Source organism: Salvelinus sp. IW2-2015, linkage group LG4q.2, assembly GCF_002910315.2.
Source record: "Salvelinus sp. IW2-2015 linkage group LG4q.2, ASM291031v2, whole genome shotgun sequence".
Taxonomy (NCBI): domain Eukaryota; kingdom Metazoa; phylum Chordata; class Actinopteri; order Salmoniformes; family Salmonidae; genus Salvelinus; species Salvelinus sp. IW2-2015.
Window position 1 is genome coordinate 3,571,520 of NC_036843.1, and position 23,060 is coordinate 3,594,579.

The window sequence follows — 23,060 nt, forward strand, 5'->3', positions numbered from 1 at the left end:
TTGAATATATCATTCTATTATATATCCTATGTGAACAATGTTCATTAATGTTAATTTCTGTTTTAATAATCTGATAATCAGGATGAAATATAATATTTCTCCTATTTTTCATGTCCATATAGCCTGGACATCCGTTACCCGATTATCAAAAGCACTCTGGTATATGGACCTCCATCTAGAGAAGTTTAAAGAGGGAGGCTTAGCCATACCAGACAGATTCCTGCAATTACCACAAGGCCTTGGATCCAACAACAGGTACCAGGAAACACGACACAAGGCACCAAAACTAAGTCAGAATCAGGACACAATGGAATCACTTCACAGGTATTTTAATGAATGTATTGTGTCATTTTTCTATATCAATTAAGTTTGTGGCGCACTACTACTCCTTGTAGATTCATGTCAAACACACTGTGTCTGGTATTGTAAAATGTCACCATTTATTCAGGGAATGTAAAACGTGCAAGCTTTATGTTTTAAACCTCTCAACTAAAACTGCCTGTATTCCTTGTTCACATTAGATCTCAGAGAAGATGTGCTGCGTCTAACAGAGTCCATAGCAGCTGAAGCATCCCACTGGGAGAAGGTGAATCAAGCAATGACCAGACGTCACCAACAGCCCACTCCCCTACGTACACCAGAGTCTGATGTTTTATGCTACACTGTGAGAGCATCATGCGGACCGGTCAGCCCCCAGTACAGCACTCTGTTACAAGCTTTGGATAAAGTGCCCCAATTACAGCCCCCTCTTTCTACTGGACTTTGCTGCTGAAGATAGATTCCCAAGGAAATGGATTGACAACTTGAAACTTCCATTGACTTTCACTGTATACAAGTATGCCTGTGGTAACCACCTAGGCACTCTGACATTCATATGGAAGGTATCCTCACATAGCAATGGTGTTCATGAGACCAGGCAAGCTTCTGTCATCTCCACACTGAGAAAAGAAATACCAACATACTCCACACTAGAGCAATGCAAAAAACATTCATGAACAAATACGCACACGCTGCAAAGTGAACAGCTACTTCCTGAGAGAAATGTATCAGTTTCTGACAGATGACAAGAGTTAAGCAAACGATGATGAACAGGGCCTACTTGATAAGAGAGTATCCTTGTTCCTCCTTGATGTTGATGACCCAGACCTGATCATGGATTTAAGGAAGCTGAATGGTAAACCACAATCCTAATTTCAGCCCTTTTGGGATGAAGTACAGAGGTATTTTAACGAATACACAGCTCAGGTCAATGATTGCAGACATGGAGTGGCAGGTAACCTAGTGGTTAGAGCATTGGACTAGTAACCGAAAGGTTGCAAGATCGAATCCCCGAGCTGACAAGGTAAAAATCTGTCGTTCTGCCCCTGAACAAGGCAGTTAACCCACTGTTCCTAGGCTGTCATTGAAAATAAGAATTTGTCTGCTCTCCAGTACACAGGAAGGGTTGACCTCAAGTTCATGGTCCAGTCTTGGGTGATAAGAAAGGAACATCAAGACTCAAAGTTTGGAACTACATTAAAACAGTTTGCCTGCATGTGGCAGAAGGACAGTGAAATGTTATGTGTGGATGATAAGGCAATCATCCCTGTCGGAGAACCTGGCCAGCCTATAGGGACCTGTAACAGAGGAAAACATCCAAGCATTGCTCCTGTGAGTGGGCAAGTTCTAGCAGCTGCCGACCATGATTATCACATCAGTGGACTTATACCATCTGTCATGTTGATCCCAGCATCTCCATCTAGTTCATTCTATGATGGGAAAGTTCACTGTCAAGGACAAGGTTTCCTAGCCATCCAGCCCCCTTCGACATACAGTTGAAAAATCTCAGCATCCTCAGTGAATAGAACTACGGTGAAGATGATGTGTCTCTCAGCAAGTCAATATTGATCATTCAATCTGATGGTGGGCCAGACCACAGAACCACAAATGCCTCTGTTCAAGCACGCCACACACTCAAACCCACAAATGCTGATGCTCCAGATTCTCAACTAGTCTAAAGAAGGCCAGTTTTATTGCTTCTTTAATCAGGACAACAGTTTTCAGCTGTGCAAACATAATTGCAAAAGGGTTTTCTAATGATCAATTAGCCTTTTAAAATGATAAACTTAGATTAGCTAACACAACGTGCCATTGGAACACAGGAGTGATGGTTGCTGATAATGGGCCTCTGTACGGCTATGTAGATATTCCTTTAAAAGAAAAATGTGCCGTTTCCAGCTGCAATAGTCATTTATAACATGAACAATGTCTACACTGTATTTCTGATCAATTTGATGTTATTTTAATGGACAAAAAAAAAAAGTGCTTTTCTTTCAAAAACAAGGACATTTCTAAGTGACCCCAAACTTTTGAACGATTGTGTATATCAGAGATCATTTTTTTGATCAGGAATAACGAAACTGTCACGAGTTATACTTTAGTGTGTTTCATTTCTCATGGTTATAACAACATTGTAACATCTGCATTCTTTTTAAGAAAAATAGTGTAGGTTTTCACATGGAATAATATAACTCTTGAATCTCACACTAGGCCTAGAGCTCGCACAGGTGCATAGGACAATGTGGTAAAGTACTGTTATTCCTTATCCACTTAATGTTTTCATTTATAAAAAACWAAAATAAAACACTTGCTCGCCTCACTTTTCTGTGGGAAAAATCCATTAAACGGTTAATAAATTTTGTCTGGTTTCACCTCCCCGATTCGGCTCGTACCTGGCTCGAACTCGGGACCTCTGCTTTGCTAACACACGTGACCGCCCTCCTTGACAACATTCCAACGGTTTGAGCCACCCAAAAGGTACCGATTGGATGGCTCCATCCGCAACATTTCAAGCTAGCTGTGAAGTGAGCTTACGGTATGTACTTAACTCCGTTACATGGGCTCACAATGAATCAGTGAATGAATGAGTCAGACATGTTTTCCATCAGCAGTATTGTTTAAAACACGGAACATCTAGGAAAGTCTAAGGCTGTGTTGTTGGTTGGCCTGTTTTCCATTCTCTGCATGGGCGGGATGTCTGTGATCCAATACTGAAACAGGTACACAACTGCAGTGGCATCACCTGGAAAGAGAAGACACAAACGTTACATTACAGTTTGATTGCAATCAGGAATAGTGGGTGGTTAAACGTTAGTTATTTAATGAGGTCATTACTGCTGTTCCATAGCGGTGAGGACAAGTAAACTAGTTATCCTAGGCTAAATCCATATTGTACTGCCAGTGTACTCCTGTCACCTACAGTACCTCCCTGTTTCCTAACAGCTTCCCTTTCCCCCTGGGCTATGGCTTTTATCTGACTGTTCCGTTCAAGCAAAAATTTAAAGATTCCATTCAGCCGGATGCATGAAAGTCATTAAATAAAACTGGCAGCAGACGTCCTCCCTGAGCCAGAGGTGTTGGGTGAAACAGTGAAATATAAGCTGTGGGATATTCTTTAGTGCTGCCCCTATGGTGAATTGATTCCTCCTCTCTCTCAGTTCTGAAAAGAAGCTCCAGTGAACTGTAAAAAGACTTGAAGGACTTTAAAACAGGCTAAACCAACAGCACACAGCAGGCTTACTGGGCTAAAGCATTGGTGGCCAGAAGCAGCTGGTTTTATTCCACTGGTGGCCAATTCCATTTGTGTTTAGCTAGATGAATACCCCACTTTGCATTTGCCACCTAAAACATTTATAGTACCCCATTGACATTCTGTTAAATGGAAATTTGCTTCTAGCAAAAAATAACAAGGGGGAATATTTTGCCGCTCCGACACAATATACAGGTGGGAATAGATTTGTTTTAACAGACTAAATGGTTATTAGACTTCTTTATTTCCCCTTTAAATGACTAATTAAGTTTCAGGGAAATACACAAAGCATGTTCACATCTGGAGAGCAGGTGGAGGGACCAGCAAGAATACACTGTGTGGTTTGAGTCTAAAGTGAGTCTATTGTTGGAACTGATCACTGGTTTGGACTGGAGCCTGTTTTCCTCCTCAGCGTTGCCTTAGCGACGAGAATGGAAAGAGGAGCGTCACTATTGCCACCTGCTCAACCGTGCCCTGAATCCCCTGGACAGGACAGTCATATAACACTCCAGAATAGTACACTCTTCCCCAGGGACAGCCAAGTATCCACTGATCCTATTAGTCATTAGGGCTGGGAATTGCCAGGGACCTCACGATACAATATTGGCAATACTATATGTATTGCGATTCGATTCTGCGATTTCATGTTCCAAACATATTGGTCTGCTGCAGAGAGACAAGAGACCATGATCAGTCATGGAAATAAAAGTGCTGTAAACATGTTGGCTCAGGTACAGCCGACTAGCTCTAAGTAACGCAAAGAATATATATAACAATATATATAATATCATCCAAAAATAATATCGCAATATGTAACTATCGATTTTCCCTCCCATCACTATTAGTAGGGTGTCTAATCAAAAACGCATCTTTTGACCAATGGATAAAATAATATGTTAATTGTGTAGATGCCCCTCTATGAAAACCAATGGTCCAAACCTCATGTCTCTATCGTAATCTGTTCAAAAGTTTTGGCGTTTTTAGGATGTAAAAATTAGGGTGAATAATTCAATGGAGGCCAGAGGGAAAAAGTTGTCAAATATTAGGAAAATAGCATCGTGTCAGCTAGGCTGAATGCTGTGCGAAAATTGAGGCAAACTGACAGGCTCACTGTTGAACTCGTCCCCTTTTCTTCTCGAATCCAGAGGACATAAAACAATATTGAGGTAAGCTATATATCGATTTTGAGACATGACATGATATTTTAGTATACGCTTTTCATATTAAATGCGAAATTCCTGTTATTTTTCAAAGATTTCACATAAACAAGCAGATCTCTGAAACGTCAACGGAGCACTGAGCGTACAGCAAGCTTTAAAAAAAAACAACAACTTTATGTTAATTTAGCTTTTTGCGACTCGGGGAAACAACTTTGCAGACTACCACCACAACATGTAAAATCCTCAAAAGTCACTGCGAGAAAGCGTTGCCACTACTGTATGTAAACAGAGCTCGGTGCTTATTATCGGAAGTATTAGGTTACGAAATCCGACTTTTTTAATATAATGTTCCACTGAACAATTCAGAACATGAAAATCATATTTGTCTTGGTAAAATGTACTTTATAACCTCTAGGCTACCCACCAAAGTGTGGGCAGAGTGGGTGGACAACATACTATTAGACAGATTTGACCCAAATACACACCTGAGGCCATCTCATTCACAATTTCTAGATCTGTACAAAGTGTGGTCTCCTGGCAGCTCGAGTGAAACTCCAGGTGAATGAATGGCAGGAGACGCTGATGCTTTTCAAACTGGTTAGTGTTTGGATAGGTGAGAGCATGCATGTATAGGTAAGTGATAGTATGGACAGGTGTGGTCTGGTATTTAAGGACAGGTGAGGGCTGATACTGACCGGTGACTGTATGCATGTGTACGTGAATGGCGAGCTCAGACAAACGCAGGTTAATCCAGGCGAGGTAAAACCAGATAAGACTACTCACCAGTAGACATGGTAGAGCTGTTCTGGAGCTCCTGCAGATCCTTTGCCATCCTTGCTGTGTCCTGTTGCTGCACAAGGGACTAGAGGCTGTGGAGCTGGGCCAAAACAGCAGGGGGGAATGTTCCATTGTACAGGCTGGTCAGAAGGCCCTCCACTACCAGATGAACCTGCTTGGTAGTGGAGTAAGTATACTATTACTCCACCAACCATTATAAGCTCCGTTGCTGAATGGGCCTGTGTCTAATCACCTGGTCTATCTCTAGACTGAGGTGCATATAAGGAACAGGAGCATCTGGCCCCTTTAACTGAACAACTGTGGACATTTCCAGAGGTCTTCCTCCTTAGCCTTCCACAGTAATTCACCAACAGAGAAACCTTAATCCCTGGAACCAATGGGATTCTTTGGACTGACTGTCTGTCTAGTCCTCCAGAGGCAAGTCACGGAGGGATTATGACAGACCAGATGACTGAGCCTGTCCATTACATTTGAGCATGATGAAGTAAACCCAAACCTCTACACCTCGATTCCTAAATCTCTCAWGGTCCTCAAGTTGTTATAGGCTAGTGATTAATGAGCTGTGCTTTCACTTTCAATMTGCGTGTGCTCTGCACAGTGCTGTTCAAATTATTTATTTTCTGCCAATCTGAAAGCTATAAAATGAARTATGCTTCAGCACTTTTGGCCAGCTCTTAGGAAGACTGAAACACAGCTTAGGCTATATGTGACCGTATCTGGGTTGATTAGCAGCCCTGGTACGTCACACTCACAATCAGACACGTAGATCTTGTGTGGTCCTGAGGAAGATTATCACTTCAGCTGCTCTTCTCTGCCTCATCTCTTCCTCCCCCCTCCGCTCCCCCTCGCTCTCGTAGGTGGACTCGAGCTGCAGCACGGGGCACCAGACCCAGAGACAAGAGCTTCTGTTGATTACGTTGCTTCCTCCTCTTCTTGTTGAGCCACACTCCTTCCTCCATGGGGGTCCCCAGGGTTGGATTCTGTAACCTGGCCCGCTCCGTCCACCACTGTCCCACCTCCTGGAGCTATAGTTCCCATTTCTCCTTCTTCTTCCTCCATCGTCTTCTTCTACCTCTTCATCTTTGTTGGACTCATGAGTGTTCTCAACTGAAGGGAACATGAAAAAGTGAGCGCTTTTTAACTTTCATGACTTTCACAAACTAGTGTCTAATCCCTTAAAGCTGGAATCCTCAATTGTAAAACTGCCACGTCCTTTCGCGATATTAGAACAACAAAGTTACTGCAAACAACGAACACAGTTTTCCCCCCTCGGACATCATTGCATGCAGCTGCATATGTAGTGCAATTTGTTTTACTACCATGCAATACGCCCCCCAGCTCTGCTTCGCCAACAAGAACAACGGCTATGGCGCTGTTTCCCCATATTACGGATTCCAATGCAGCCGTTTTAGATCAATACCTATCTTACTGTAATAGTTTTCCATTTAAAATTAACAAAAATAGCTTTCTAGCAAAAAAATMATTTCTCAAGCAGAATTTAACTATTATTATTGGTCTATTAACAAATGTTCCGCTTGGTGACGTCAGCAGGCAAGCAGAAACTCACGTCCYTGCAAACCTGCTGATTAGAAGGTCCTGTGTAGATTGTATTTTAAACCAGCAACTATCAGAAAATAACATTGATTTGGCAGCAGGTAGCCTAGAGGTTAGAGCGTTGGACTAGTAACTGAAAGGTTTCAAGATCGAATCCCCAGGCCGACAAGGTAAAAATCTGTCATTCTGCCACTGAACAAGGCAGTTAACCCACTGTTCCTAGGCCGTCATTGAAAATAAGAATTTGTTCTTAAGTGACCTGCCTAGTTAAATAAAGGAAAATAAAATGTCACATTGTTACCATGTTAGTTTCATCAGCTGTTGTACAATATGATACAAAACACAGGAAAAACATTTTGACTGCCCTGGGCCTATAAGGCAAGAATCCCATTTGGTTGTAGTACTGTAAGTCCCTGTGATCCAAATTCATCAAAAGTACCCATTTCATCGCACTTGGAATGAGCCACCTTCAACACCATGTCTACCCGGCCTTTAACACAAGACTTTGTTTATTTTGTAACAGATCAAGCTAATTCAGGAGGCATATTCAGCCAAGCTGCACCCCTTGGATGACCCTGCCTATAGACCTCTCTGTAGCTGAGGGGCTGGATCGATGCTCCAGGATGGGTGGATATCCACTGTCCAGGATCACAGAGCACAAATCTGACCGAATCGCCTGTGGTAAAGATGGGGCCTTCCCACACACAGCAGAGAGTGGAGGTTTTTCCCTAGGGTAACTGGTGGGTAGAGAGGCTGTCTGGAAATCAGCAACTCAACCACAGTCTATAGACTCCAGCACCACTACTGCAGAGCGTAAATGCACACACTGTTAGGTGGGCGGCACACACACACTCTTTCTCTAGGCTTTCAGCAGTGTCGATAGCTTACCGGTCTGAAGGGGAAGCAACTACCATATGGGCAGCTGTGCAGAGACAGAGAAAGTGGCATTTTAAGCATCTTAAAAAACATTTAACTTATTTATCAATTTTCAGCTGTGAAAGGAAACTGCGCAAATACCAAGCTGGTAAATTATTATTCACGGCATTTACATAAAACTAATCATAAAAACCATGTACAGTGCATTTGGAAAGTATTCAAACCCCTTGACCTTTTCCACATTTTGTTACGTTACAGCCTTTCTAAAATTGACAAAAAAAATTTTTTCCATCAATCGACACACTATACCCCATAATGACGAATTTAAAACAGATTTTTAGAAATGTTGGCTAATTTATTAAAAATAAAAAAAACAGAAATACCTTATTTACATAAGTATTTAGACCCTTTACGATGAGACTCGAAATTGATCTCAGGTGCATCCTGTTTTCATTGATCATCCTTGAGCTGTTTCTACAACTTGATTGTAGTCCACCTATGATAAATTAAATTGCGTGGACATGATTTGGAAAGGTACACACCTGTCTATATAAGTTCCCACAGTTGACAGTCCGTGTTAGAGAAAAAAACCAAGCCATGAGGTCGAAGGAATTGTCCGTAGAGCTCTGAGACAGGATTGTGTCGAGACACAGATCTGGGGAAGGGTACCAAAACATTTCTGCAGCATCGAAGATCCCCAAGAACAATGGCCTCCATCATTCCTAAATGGAAGACGTTTGGAACCACCAAGACAAACTGAGCAATCGGGGGAGAAGGGCCTTGGTCAGGGAGGTGACCAAGAGTTCCTCTGTGAAGATGGGAGAACCTTCCAGAAGGACAACCATCTCTGCATCACTTCGCCAATCAGGCCGTTACGGTAGAGTGGCGAGACGGAAGCCATTCCTCATTAAAAAGCATGACAGCCCGCTTGGAGTTTGCCAAAAGGCATATAAAGACTCTCAGACCGTGAGAAACAAGATTCTCTGGTATGATGAAACCAAGATTGAACTCTGGCCTGAATGCCAAACGTAACGTCTGGAAGAAACCTGGCACCATCCCTACGGTGAAGCATGGTGGTGGCAGCATCATGCTGTGGGGATGTTTTTCAGTGGCAGGTACTGGGAGTTTAGTCAAGATTGTGGGAAAGGTGAACGGAGCAAAGTACAGAGAGATCCTTGATGAAAACTTGCTCCAGAGTGCTCAGGACCTCAGACTGGGGAAAAGATTCACATTCCAACAGGACAACGACCCTAATCACACAGCCAAGACAACGCATCTTGGAGTGGCTTTGGGACAAGTCTCTGAATGTCCTCGAGTGGCCCAGCCAAAGCCCGGACTTGATCCCAATCGAACATCTCTGGAAAGACTTGAAAATAGCTGTGCAGTGAATCTCCCGATTGAACCTGACAGAGCTTGAGAGGATCTGCAGAGAAGTATGGGAGAAACTCCCAAAATACAGGTGTGCCAAGCTTGTAGCGTCATACCCAAAAAGACACCGAGGCTGTAATCGCTGCCAAAGGTGGTTCAACAAAGTACTGAGTAAAGGGTCTGAATACCTACCTGTTTTTGCTTTGTCACTTTGTCATTATGGGGTATTGTGTTTTAAATACATTTTTGAATAAGGCTGTAATGTAACAAAATGTGGGAAAAGTCAAGGGGTCTGAATACTTTCTGAATGCACTGTAGGAAGCGATTTGCTGTTGGAGGTAATATGTAAATTATGCGGCAGATATGGGGCTAAGTGGACATGGGCTCGATAATAGACGCTTAATGCAGCAAGGTCCAGCTCAATCAATCGTGGTTAAAAGACACAGGCTGTCCTGTAGAATGAAGACGGACGTGTGGTACATTCACACGCACGCATAGTATTAGTCATGAAAAAAAATGGTCTGTTTAAAAGGGAAACAGGTGAACTGCAGTCATCTAAGGAATGTGAGTCACACTGCTCCCTCTAGTGGTCAGGTAGGCTAAGTCTATTAGTGATCCAGAAACAACATTGTAATGTTGACAGGAGGGATGAATAGTAAGGTCATCCAAGGTCTCTCTGATGAGTAAATCTAAACCACTGCTAAGATATCATTCTTGGCTGAGTTGGTCCCTCACTTTACACATTTTGACGGTCTAAGAACTCCAAGGCCTTGTGGGAGGTTGAAGGAATTAGGCTTTTGGAAACAAATTCCTTGTGACATGCATAGACACACAGGCCCAAAACTACTCACCAACTAGCGGGCACTGTGCAGCCCAAATACAATGCAGTAGAGTTGCTATTAACTAGGCAAATAGCAGTAGACATTGCTCTTACAGTGTCAGATTATTCASTCACTTGAATATTGCTGAGCTTCTCCCCATGCCTCTTTACTTGTTTTTGGTGTGTATACTGTTCACTGAGATTTTCCCATAAGTGGGCCTTTTCAAATATGCAATATACATGATGACTTCATTCCTTGCTTAGATGTTAATAAAAAAAGAGAGAAGAACTGCATCATGCGTATACGCCCAGCTGCTCTACATGGAAGTACTTTAAGCCATTATTCAAAATAGACATCTGCCACGGTAAATGTTAAGACTTTGAAGAAAAAAAAAAGAAAAAAGAAACTATGACTATGAGGTTGTCATGGTGCTCTTTGCTTTCTCCATGGTAACAAATATTTAAAGCGGTAGGCATACTGTACCTGCAAGCGTACTGTAGCACAGAGCCACAGGCACAAACATCTACTCAAAACCACTCTACTACTCCATGTGTACTACTACAAGATTAGGCCTATCCTGTAATTGCTAACCTCTACTACTTCTAAAATAGTGCTGCTTGTCAGAAAAATGGAATGGCCAAGCATTAAAGGTGCAATACGAAGAAATCGCTCRGCCATTTCCTGGTTACAAAAATGTGAAGAGTTCAGTTRGCCAAATTTCAGTTTGTGACAAAACAAGCAATATAGTGTAGAGAATCATTGTACCATGTAAACTGCTGTGAAATATATTTTTAATAAAGAAAAATATTGTGTTTTCAGCTTGTGTACAAAACCGAAAGACGCAAGAACAAAACTTAACGGGAAGCATAGAAATAGCGCACATAGAACCGATCTACCGGTTCTTAGACTTYCTTTAATGAGAATGATAGATCTATAACTCATATTTCTATGTGAATTTGGACAGGCTTTAAGAGAAAGTATTAATAGGCCTAAATTGCTGACTCGGCCTAAACCATTGTAACGGGCAAATATAGCTGAATTGAGTATGCCTTGATGTCATAAATTCTTGAGCTGCTAGAAAAACGTATCTTCCAATTAATTAACACAATTGCTGCAGAGAGCTTGTAAAGTGTAAATACTAGTACAACCCATTCTGTGTACAAATTAAGGTGTTGCCTTAYGCTATTCTCTAATGGCAACTACTAATCTAATCAGTTTCAGCCAGGTAGCCTAAACCCCCTACCTCACCAGCAGGCAGACGGTGAGTGAGTGAAATGGACTGGGGTAGGACGGCTTAGCGCTGCTTGTTCATWCAGCTGTTTCGTGATGCCAGGGAAACCTCCACTAAACACATCTACTGTACTTGGTTACATCTCAGTCTACTGATCACATAACAAAAAAAATATACGTTCTAMGGTAAATCAATGTCAACTGTTCAGCATAAATGGTTTAAATGAGTGCCCACATAAGCCATTTACACTGAGATAATCAACCCATATCTGTAATAATAACCATAACATTTGACCTCGAGAACACACTGAGCAACAGCATCAACCATTTTATTTAACCTTTATTTAACTAGGCAAGTCATTTAAGAACAAATTCTTATTTACAATGACGGCTTACCCCAGCCAAACCCGAACCCGGACGACGCTGGGCCAATTGTGCACCGCCCTATGGGACTCCCAATCACGGCCGGMTGCGATACAGSCTGGAATCGAACCAGGATCTGTAGTGATGCGCCACTCGGGAGCCCCTAACTGGCTGGTCTAATCCATGTGGCACAGATCCCATCTCAATGCTTTGGGGTACACTCTGCATAACCATCTAACAACTAAGATCATTGTTAAAAATATTTGTTCCTGCTTTTCCCCCACAACTGGACTGGAAAAGACAATCAAGGAGAGTGATAGTAACACTGAGCACTGAGCCGAACTGGGGAACCTACTATCGAGAGGCCTCGATAGTAAATCCCTTGCTTTACGGAGCATCTCTGTCCCCACAGACAGTCCATAAATGTAAGATTATAGCCCTCTTACCAACTCCACAGTATTTATGCATGCTGGCTGAAGGCGTGACAGATCCCTCTGCAKTCGTCTTGTAATCTGCAGGGGGAGCTAGGACTGTGTATACTTGTCTGCCTGGCTATCTCCTGAGACACAGAGCAAATGAGAAAGAAAGAACATTAGCTATACTGTAAGTACTGGCAGTTGGTTTGGAGGTGTTTGTAGCTATATCATTTCCTGAGTGTGACACCAACTTAGTTGGGAGTAATAAAAAGCAGGTGATGTCTCACTCAGCTCCGGAAACAATATTTATTTCAAATCAAATTTTATTTGTTACATGTGCCGAATACAACAGGTGTAGACCTTACAGTGAAATGCTTACTTACAAGCCCTTAACCAACAATGCAGTTTTAACAAAAGTTTGTGATAAGTAAAAAACAAGAAACAAAAAGTTACAAATAATTAAAGAGCAGCAGTAAGTAGTCCTTCCGGCGCCGAAAAGAGATGGCCGCCTCGCTTCGCGTTCCTTGGAAAATATGCAGTTTTTTGTTTTTTTATGTGTTATTTCTTACATCGGTACCCCAGGTAATCTTAGGTTTCATTACATACAGTTGAGGAACTACTGAATATACGATTAACGTCAACTCATCATCGTTCCTACCAGGAATATGACTTTCCCGAAACGGATCCAGTGTTTTGCCTTCCACCCAATACAATGGATCTGATCCCAGCCGGCGACCCTGTGCGAGCGCCGTTAAAGGGCAAACGAGGCGGTCTCGTGGTCAGGCTTCGGAGACGGGCACATCGCGCTCCACTCCCTAGCATACTACTCGCCAAGTCCAGTCTCTTGACAATAAGGTTGATGAAAATCCGAGCACGGGTAGCATTTCAGAGAGACATCAGGGATTGCAACGTGCTCTGCTTCACGGAAACATGGCTAACTCAAGGGACGCTACGGAGTCGGTGCAGCCAGCGGTTTCTTCATGCATCGCGCCGACAGAAACAAACACTTTCCGGGAAGAAGAGGGGCGGGGGGTATGCCTTATGATTAACGAGAAGTGGTGTGATCATCATAACAACACACAGGAACTCAAGTCATTTCTGTTCACCTGATCTAGAACTCCTCTCACAATCAAATGTCGACCGCATTATCTACCAAGGGAATTCTCTTCAATCATAATCACAGCCGTATATATTCCCCCCAAGCAGACACATCGATGCCCTGAACGAACTTTATCTGACTCTTTGTAAACTGGAAACCACACACCCTGAGGCTGCATTCATCGTAGCTGGGGATTTTAACAAGCTGAATCTAAAAACAAAACTCCCTAAATTCTATCAGCATATCGATTGTGCTACCAGGGCTGGGAAAAACCCTAGATCATTGTTATACTAATTTCCGCGACGCATATAAGGCCCTCCCCCGCCCCCTTTCGGAAAGCTGACCACGACTCCATTTTGTTGATTCCGACCTACAACAGAAACTCAAACAACAAGCTCCCGCGCTCAGGTCTGTTCAACGCTGGTCCGACCAATCTGAATCCACGCTTCAAGACTGCTTCGATCACGCGGATTGGAAATGTTCCGCATCGCGTCCAACAACAATATTGACGAATATGCTGATTCGGTGAGCGAGTTCATTAGGAAGTGCATTGACGATGTCGTACCCACAGCAACGATAAAAACATTCCCAAACCAGAAACCGTGGTTGACGGCAGCATTCGCGTGAAACTGAAAGCGCGAACCACTGCTTTTAACCAGGGCAAGGTGACCGGAAGCATGACCGAATACAAACAGTGTAGCTATTCTCTCCGCAAGGCAATCAAACAGGCTAAGTCCAGTACAGAGACAAAATCGAGTCGCAATTCAACAGCTCAGAACCAAGAGGTATGTGGCAGGGTCTACAGTCAATCACGGATTACAAAAGAAAACCGCCGCCGTCGCGCGACCAGAGGTCTTGCTCCCAGACAGGCTAAACAAACTTTTTTGCCCGCTTTGAGGACAATACAGTGCACTGACACGGCCCCCTACCAAAACCTGCGGGCTCTCCTTCACTGCAGCCGAGGTGAGTAAAACATTTAAACGTGTTAACCCTCGCAGGCTGCAGGCCCAGACGGCTTTCCAGCCGCGTCCTCAGAGCATGCGCAGACCAGCTGGCTAGTGTGTTTACGCGACATATTCAACAATCCTTATCCCAGTCTGCTGTTCCCACATGCTCAAGAGGGCCACCATTGTTCCTGGTCCCAAGAAAGCTAAGGTAACTGAGCTAAACGGACACCGCCCCGTAGCACTCACTTCCGTCATCATGAAGTGCTTTGAAGACTAGTCAAGGACCATATCACCTCCACCCTACCGGACACCCTAGACCCACTCCAAATTTGCTTACCGACCCAAATAGGTCCACAGACGACGCAATCGCAACCACCACTGCACACTGCCCTAACCCATCTGGACAAGAGGAATACCCATGTAGGAATGCTGTTCATCGATTACAGCTCAGCATTTAACACCATAGGACCCTCCAAACTCGTCATCAAGCTCGAGACCCTGGGTCTCGACCCCGCCCTGTGCAACTGGGTCCTGGACTTCCTGACGGGCCGCCCCCAGGTGGTGAGGGTAGGTAACACATCTCCACCCCGCTGATCCTCAACACTGGGGCCCACAAGGGTGCGTTCTGAGCCCTCTCCTTGTACTCCCTGTTCACCCACGGACTGCGTGGCCATGCACGCCTCCAACTCAATCATCAAGTTTGCGGATGACACTACAGTGGTAGGCTTGATTACCAACACGACGAGACGGGTTACCTAAGGGAGGAGGTGAGGGCCCCGTGCGATGTGTAGTGTCAGGAAAATAAACCTCACACTCGACGTCAACAAAACAAAGGGAGATGATTGTGGACTCAGGAAACAGCAGAGGGAGCACCCCCCTATCCACATCGACGGGGTCAGTAGTGGAGAAGTGGAAAGTTTTAAGTTCCTCGGTGTACACATCACCGACAAAACTGAATTGTTCCACCCACACAACAGCGTTGTGAAGAAGGCGCAGCAGCGCCTCTTCAACCTCAGGGCTGAGAAATTCGGCTTGTCACCCAAAAGCCATCACAAACTTCTACAGATGCACAATCGAGAGCACCTGTCGGGCTGTATCACCGCCTGGTACGGCAACTGCTCCGCCCACAACCGTAAGGGTCTCCAAGAGGGTAGTGAGGTCTGCAGAACGCATCACCGGGGCAAACTACCTGCCCTCCGCAGGACACCTACACACCCCGATGTCACAGGAAGGCCATAAAGATCATCAGGACAACAACCACCCAAGCCACTGCCTGTTACCCGCTATTCATCCAGAAGGCGAGGTCAGTCAGGTGCATCAAAGCAGGGACGAGAGACTGAAAAACAGCTCTATCTCAAGGCCATCAGACTGTTAAACAGCCAACCACTAACATTTAGCGGCCGCTGCAAACATACTGACTCAACTCCAGGCCACTTTAAAAATGGGGAAATTGATGGAATTATAGTGTAAAAATAATGTACCACTAGCCACTTAAACAATGCCACTTAATATAATGTTTATTAACATACCCTACTTTACCCATCTCATATGTATATACTGTACTCTATATCATCTACTGCATCTTGCCATCTTTATGTAATACATGTACCAACTAGCCACTTTAAACTATGCCACTTTATGTTTACATACCCTACAGTACTCATCTTCATATGTATATACCGTTACTCCTATACCATCTACTGCATCTGCCATGCCGTTCCGTACACCAACTCATTCATATATCTTTATGTACCATATCTTCTATTACCCTTACACTTGTGTGTGTGTGTAAGGTAGTAGTTGTGGAATTGTTAGGTTAGATTACTTGTTGGTTATTACTGCATTTGTCGGAACGAGAGCACAAGCATTTCCTACACTCGCATTAACATCTGCTAACCATGTGTATGTGACTAAATAAAATTTGATTTGATTGATTTGATTTAAAATAAACAATAGCGAGGCTATATACTTGGGGTACCGGTACAGAGTCAATGTACAGAGGCACTGGTTAGTCGAGGTGATTGAGGTAATATGTACATACATGTAGGTAGAGTTATTAAAGTGACTATACATAGATAATAAACAGAGAAAAGCAGCAGCGTAAAAGAGTGGAGGGGGGGCGATGCAAATAGTCTGGGTAGCCATTTGATTAGCTGTTCAGGAGTCTTATGGCGTGGGGGTAGAAGCTGTTGAGAAGCCTTTTGGACCTAGACTTGGCGCTCCGGTACTGCTTGCCGTGCGGTTGCAGAGAGAACAGTCTACAGTTGAAAGTGTAGTTTACATACACTTATGTTGGAGTCATTAAAATTCATTTTTCAAATTTCTTSTTAACAAACTATAGTTTTGGCAAGTCGGTTAGGACATCTACATTGTGCATGACACAAYTAATTTTCCCAACAATTGTTTACAGACAGATTATTTCACTTATAATTCCTGTATCATAATTCCAGTGGGTCAGAAGTTTACATACACTAAGTTGACTGTGCCTTTAAACAGCTTGGAAAATTCCAGAAAATGATCACGGCGCTAGAAGCTTCTGATAGGCTAATTGACATKATTTGAGTCAATTGGAGGTGTACCTTTGGATGTATTTCAAGGCCGACCTTCAAACTCAGTGCCTCTTTGCTTGACAAAATGGGAAAATCAAAAGAAATCAGCCAAGACCTCAGATTTTTTTTTAAGACCTCCGCAAGTCTGGTTCATCCTTGGGAACAATTCCAAACGCCTGAAGGTATCACGTTCATCTGTACAAACAATAGTACGCAAGTATAACACCATGGACCACGCAGCCATCATACCGCTCAGAAAGGAGACGCGTTCTGTCTCCTAGAGATGAACGTACTTTGGGGGCGAAAAGTGCAAATCAATCCCAGAACAACAGCAAAGGACTTTGTGAAGATGCTGGAGGAAACAGGTACAAAAGTATCTAAATCCACAGTAAAACGAGTCCTACATAGTCATAACTGAAAGGCCGCTCAGCAAGGAAGAAGCCACTGCTCCAAAACCGCCATAAAAAAGCCAGACTACGGTTTGCAACTGCACATGGACAAAGATCGTACATTTTGGAGAAATGTCCTCTGGTCTGATGAAACAAAAATAGAACTGTTTGGCCATAATGACCATCGTTATGTTTGGAGGAAAAAGGGGGAGGCTTGCAAGCTGAAGAACACCATCCCAACCGTGAAGCACGGGGGTGCAGCATCATGTGTGGGATGCTTTGCTGCAGGAGGGACTGGTGCACTTCACAAATAGATGGCATCATGAAGAAAGGAAAATTATGTGATATATTGAAGCATCTCAAGACATCAGTCAAGAAAGTTAAAGCTTGGTCGCAAATGGGTCTTCCAAATGGACAATGACCCCAGTATACTTCCAAAGTTGTGGCAAAATGGCTTAAGGACAACAAAGTCAAGGTATTGGAGTGGCCTCATTCCTATAGAACATTTGTGGGCAGAGCTGAAAAAGTGTGTGCGAGCAAGGAGGCCTAAAAACCTGATTCAGTTACACCAGCTCTGTCAGGAGGAATGGGCCAAAATTCACCCAACTTATTGTGGAAAGCTTGTGGAAGGCTACCGAAACGTTGACCCAAGTTAACAATTTAAAAGGCAATGCTACAAATACTAATTGAGTGTATGTAAACTTCTGACCCACTGGAATGTGATGAAAGAAATAAAAGCTGAAATAAATAATTTCTCTACTATATTTTTGACATTTCACATTCTTCAAAGAAGAGAGGGATCCTAACTGACATAAGACAGGAATTTTTACTTGGATTAAATGTCAGGAATTGTGAAAAACTGAGTTAAAATGTATTTGGCTAAGGTGTATGTAAACTTCCGACTTAAACTGTATGACCTGACTTGGGTGGCTGTATTCATTGACAAATTTTCAGGGCCTTCCTCTGACAACGCCTGGTGTAGAGGTCCTGGATGAAGGAAGCTTGGCCCCAGATGTACTGGCTGTACGCATACCCTCTGCCTTGGGGTCGGAGGCCGAGCAGTTGCCATACAGGCCAGTGATGACACCAGTCAGGATGCTCTCGATGGTGCAGCTGTAGAAACTTTTGAGGATGAGGACCTGTGCAAATCTTTTCAGTCTCCTGAGGGGGAATAGGTTGTCGTACCCACTTCACGACTGTCTTGGTGTGCTTGGACCATGATAGTTTGTTGGTGATGTGGACACCAAGGAACTTGAAGCTCTCAACCTGTTTCACTACAGCCCCATCAATGAGAATGGGGGCAGGCTTCGTGCGCCTATTCTTGTAGTCCACAATCATCTCCCTTTATCTTGATCACGTTGAGGGAGAGGTTGTTGTCCTGGCACCACACGGCCAGGTCTCTGACCTCCTCCCTATAGGCTGTCTCATCGTTGTCGGTGATCAGGCCTACCACTGTTGTGTCATCAGCTAACTTAATAATGGTGTTGGAGTCATGTCTGGCCATGCAGTCATGAGTGAACAGGAAGTACACTGAGCACGCACCCTGAGGGCCCCCGTGTTGAGGATCAGCGTGGAGGATGTTTTTTACCTACCCTTAGCACCTGGAGGGGGGGGGGGCATCAGGAAGTACAGGATCCAGTTGCAGAAGCAGGTGTTTAGTCCCAGGGGCCTTGGCTTATTGATGAGCTTTGAGGGCACTATGGTGTTGAACGCTGAGCTGTAGTCAATTAATAGCATTCTCACATAGGTGTTCCTTTTGTCCAGGTGGGAAAGGGCAGTGTGGAGTGCAATAGAGTTTGCATCACCTGTGGATCTGTTGGGGTGGTATGCAAATTGGAGTGGGTCTATATTTTCTGGGATAATGATGTTGATGTGGGCCATGACCAGCCTTTCAAAGCACTTCATGGCTACAGACGTGAATGCTATGCGTCGGTAGTCATTTATGCAGGTTACCTTAGTGTTCTTGGGCACAAGGACTATGTTGGTCTGCTTGAAACATGTTGGTATTACAGACTCCGACAGGGAGAGGTTGAAAATGTCAGTGAAGACACTTGCTAGTRGGTCAGRGCATGCTCGCAGTACACGTCCTGGTAATCCGTCTGGCCCTGCGGCCTTGTGAATGTTGACCTGTTTAAAGGGCTTACTTACATCGGCTACGGAGAGCGTGATCACACAGTCGTCCGGAACAGCTGATACTCTCATGCAATTTTCAGTGTTACTTGCATCGAAGCAAGCATAGAAGTAATTTAGCTCATCTGGTAGGCTCATGTCATTGGGAAGCTCGCGGCTGTAATAGTTTGCAAGCCATGCCACATCCGACGAGCTTCAGAGCCGGTGTAGTACGATTCGATTATTGTCCTGTATTGACGCTTTGCCTGTTTGATGGTTTGTCGGATGGCATAGCAGGATTTCTTACAAGCTTCCGGGTTAGAGTCCCGCTCCTTGATAGCGGCAGCTCTACCCTTTAGCTCAGTGCGGATGTTGCCTGTAATCCATGGCTTCTGGTTGGAGTATGTATGTACATACACTGTGGTTACGATGTCGTCAATGCAATTATTGATGAAGCCAGTGACTGTTGTGGTGTACCTCTCAATGCCATCGGAAGAATCACGGAACATATTCCATTCTGTGCTAGCAAAACAGTCCTGTAGCTTAGCATCTGCTTCATCTGACCACTTTTTTATTGACCAAGCAGGTGCTTCCTGCTTTAGTTTTTGCTTGTAAGCAGAAATCAGGAGGATAGAATTAGGGTCAGATTTGCCAAATGAAGGGCGAGGGAGAGCTTTGTATGCGTCTCTGTGTGTYGAATAAAGGTGGTCTAGAGTGTTTTTCCCTCTGGTTGCACATTTAACATGCTGATAGAAATTAGGTAAAACGGATTTAAGTTTCCTTGCATTAAAGTCCCCGGKCACTAGGAYCGCCACCTCTGGATGAGCGTTTTCCTGTTTGCTTATGGCSSWATACAGCTCATTGAMTGCGGTCTTAGTGCCAGCATCGGTTTGTGGTGGTAAATAGACAGCTACGAAGAATATAGATGAAAACTCTTGGTAAATAGTGTGGTCTACAGCTTATCACGAGAGACTATCACAGGCGAGCAAAACCTTGAGACATCCTTAGATATCATGCACCAGCTGTTGTTTACAAATATACATAGACCGCCACCCCTTGTCTTACCAGAGGCTGCTGTTCTATCCTGCCGATATGGTGTATAACCCGCCAGCTGTATGTTATTCATGTCGTCATTCAGCCATGACTCGATGAAACATAAGATTTTACAGTTTTTAATGTCCCGTTGGTAGGATATACGTGCTTGTAGTTCGTCTATTTTATTATCCAATMATTGTACGTTGGCTAACAGTACCGATGGTAAAGGAAAATTACCCACTCACCGCCGGATCCTTACAAGGCACCCTGACCTTCGTCCTCGATATCGCCGTCTCTTTCTCTTTCTCCTCTTGACAGAGATAAGAATAATTTGAGAATAACTTGTATATTGTAATATGAAACTCTACTTACCAGTGATAGTGCSCTCCTCCTCTAGGCCTACTTTTTGTTTCACAGAGGTCTCAGCGGGTGGAGACCTGGATTCTTTCGCAGGCCTGGGAGGTAAGATACAGCCTCTGAAGAACCTTAGACTGGAATACTGAAACAAAGTTAAATAACATTCTTAAAGGTGCTCCACATATATATTTTTTTGCATAGTAATGTCTAAAAATGTCTAATATACCTGGTGCTAATAGTGGAATGATAGTGTTTCACAACATTACTTAACTGCCACTGTTGTGATTGGCTAAGATATTTGCCTATTGATTTCTCCCTTCAGGGGCGGCTTCTGTTGTAAAAAATATATATAATCTYATGTGTAGCATCTTTTAACTTTTATTTCACTTTGCTGTCCATGTCAAGTACAAGCCATAGGCTTCAAATAAAAATGTAGTTAATGGACAAATGGGGGAAAAAATCATCACAACAGCAGCTGATAGATTAAAGTAAAACAGACAGTAACCATAAACACTTGATTAAAATCAGAAGCTTACAATAAAAGGAATACGTATCCAATGATGTATACATCTATGAATGTATTACAAAAACACGCGGAATTGACAGGGCAGGATGCCACTTGCGTTTGACACACAGTGAGATGCGCGAGGTGAGTAGCTGCCTTGCTAACAGGATAGGTAGCTAGTACAAACTTGTAAAACCAGCTAATGTTAGCTAACGGTACGTCTGGCGTTAYAAGCGAAATTGACTTACCTTGTTTCCTATGTGCCATATCACTAMAATTAACTCGAATGCACCATTAAACAAACCTGTGATGAACGCTAAAGCTATCAGCTAGATAGCTCGTTAGCATAGCCATCTACCCTGCTAGTGAGTGTTTTGCAGCTTTTAAGAACTTCTGGAATGACACTCCATCATTTGCATCATTGCATTGACTAAGCATGCCCCGTTACCACTGAAATCATTTAGCCAAATATCATTGTGTGTGTGTGTGCACAGCGGTGAAAGAAAAAAACAAGCAAGCTGGAGCGCAGACCTCACTTAGCTATCCACACGAGAATGGAACCAAAGACGGTATAGTTTAGAAACGGATAGAAGTTCAACTGCCTGCATCAGTGCCCCTGCCAGACAGTGGCTCCCTATATCCTGAMCAACAGCTCCCCCTCTGGTCGCATCCAGTAATATCAACTCCATTGACATGCGCAAACTAAGCCAGATGTGAAAAAGGGTTTGAAAGCAGCGCATGGAAACCGCGATGTGAATATCAAATAGGTAGGTACCCATGGCTCAGCATCAGGACCAGAGTGAGCCTAGTTTGGAATGGGCGCACCCTCTAAACTTCGCTGGAAACCTCAGCATGTGAACGGGATTTGAGGAGGAATTACCTACTGTAGAATGTCAGCTCTGAAGAAGGTAACATCATTTTTGATAATCTACCCCTCATGTCATAGTTATACCCTATTCGAAAAGTCTAAGGGTGTCGGATTAGCAACGTTGGCAGCACATGGATTTCAGTGTGTTTGAATAGTCAGTGATTTTAGCATAGTGATAGATTAAGTGTTCAGTTTGGAAATGGGTGGGTCTCAGCATCTTACTTRCAAATACATTTGTTCTGTATGGCTGATCAGTCTTATGTAATATCCACTGTTTAAGAATTTTGAAAGATGATTTTGGTAGAAAAGATCATTCATTACTTTTTAGTTAGCTGRAWTTATTAATTCCACCCCTGCATCTTTCCTAGAAAGATTCTCATTGGAATGATTTTGCACTGTGGTGCACCTGACAGGCTTTTGTACACAAACACACCACTGTTCTCTCTGGCTGCTGCTGCATACATGCACAACTTTGTCCCGGAAGAGAAGAGTGAGAGATGGGAACTTTCTAGGCAAAAAACTGATTTTTTTTTGTGAGATGTAAACCTCTGAAATGGAAGAAATGTATCTTTCACAGTGCATCTCATCTCACACACMTCTGTGTGCAGCCGGCAGACATGCAATGTGCTGCTGCTATCTGTCTGTGTGGACTATGTTCAGTGGAAGCAGTGGTGCTGGTTAGTAGTGGGTACCGCTTGCCTTGCATGCTTTGAAGGGAGAGCTCGGTTCAGCTAGGGAAGGGAGGCAGGCAGCCGTGTTTGAWTAGTCAGTTTCTCTGTCTGTGAGGAGCTGGGAGGAAACCTGGGTAAACATGTTATGTAATGATCGGGTGTTGAGGACACTGTGAGAGAAGCCAAGTATTCAACAAGACTATCTGGGACAATAATGATCAACTAGTACACTGTGCATTTATTTATTTGTGGCCAAAGAGCAATAGCAGCAAGACTAGATGTATTCCCGTGAAGGGTGTATAGAATCTGTGAATTAGGTTACATCACTTGGGCTGCGGCTGGCGTATAGATACAGTATGATGTGCTATTGTCAGGTA

General features: G+C 43.6%; 1 long non-coding RNA gene across 1 annotated transcript; it reads right to left on the reverse strand.

The window, feature by feature from the left end:
* Nucleotides 1-313: 313 nt before the first annotated feature.
* Nucleotides 314-21,755, reverse strand: LOC111963148 (uncharacterized). Its single transcript, XR_002877221.2, has 4 exons — nucleotides 20,655-21,755; nucleotides 12,185-12,297; nucleotides 5,512-6,633; nucleotides 314-3,061 (listed from the first exon to the last, which is right to left on the reverse strand). It is a non-coding gene; the product is annotated as an uncharacterized lncRNA (long non-coding RNA).
* Nucleotides 21,756-23,060: the final 1,305 nt, after the last annotated feature.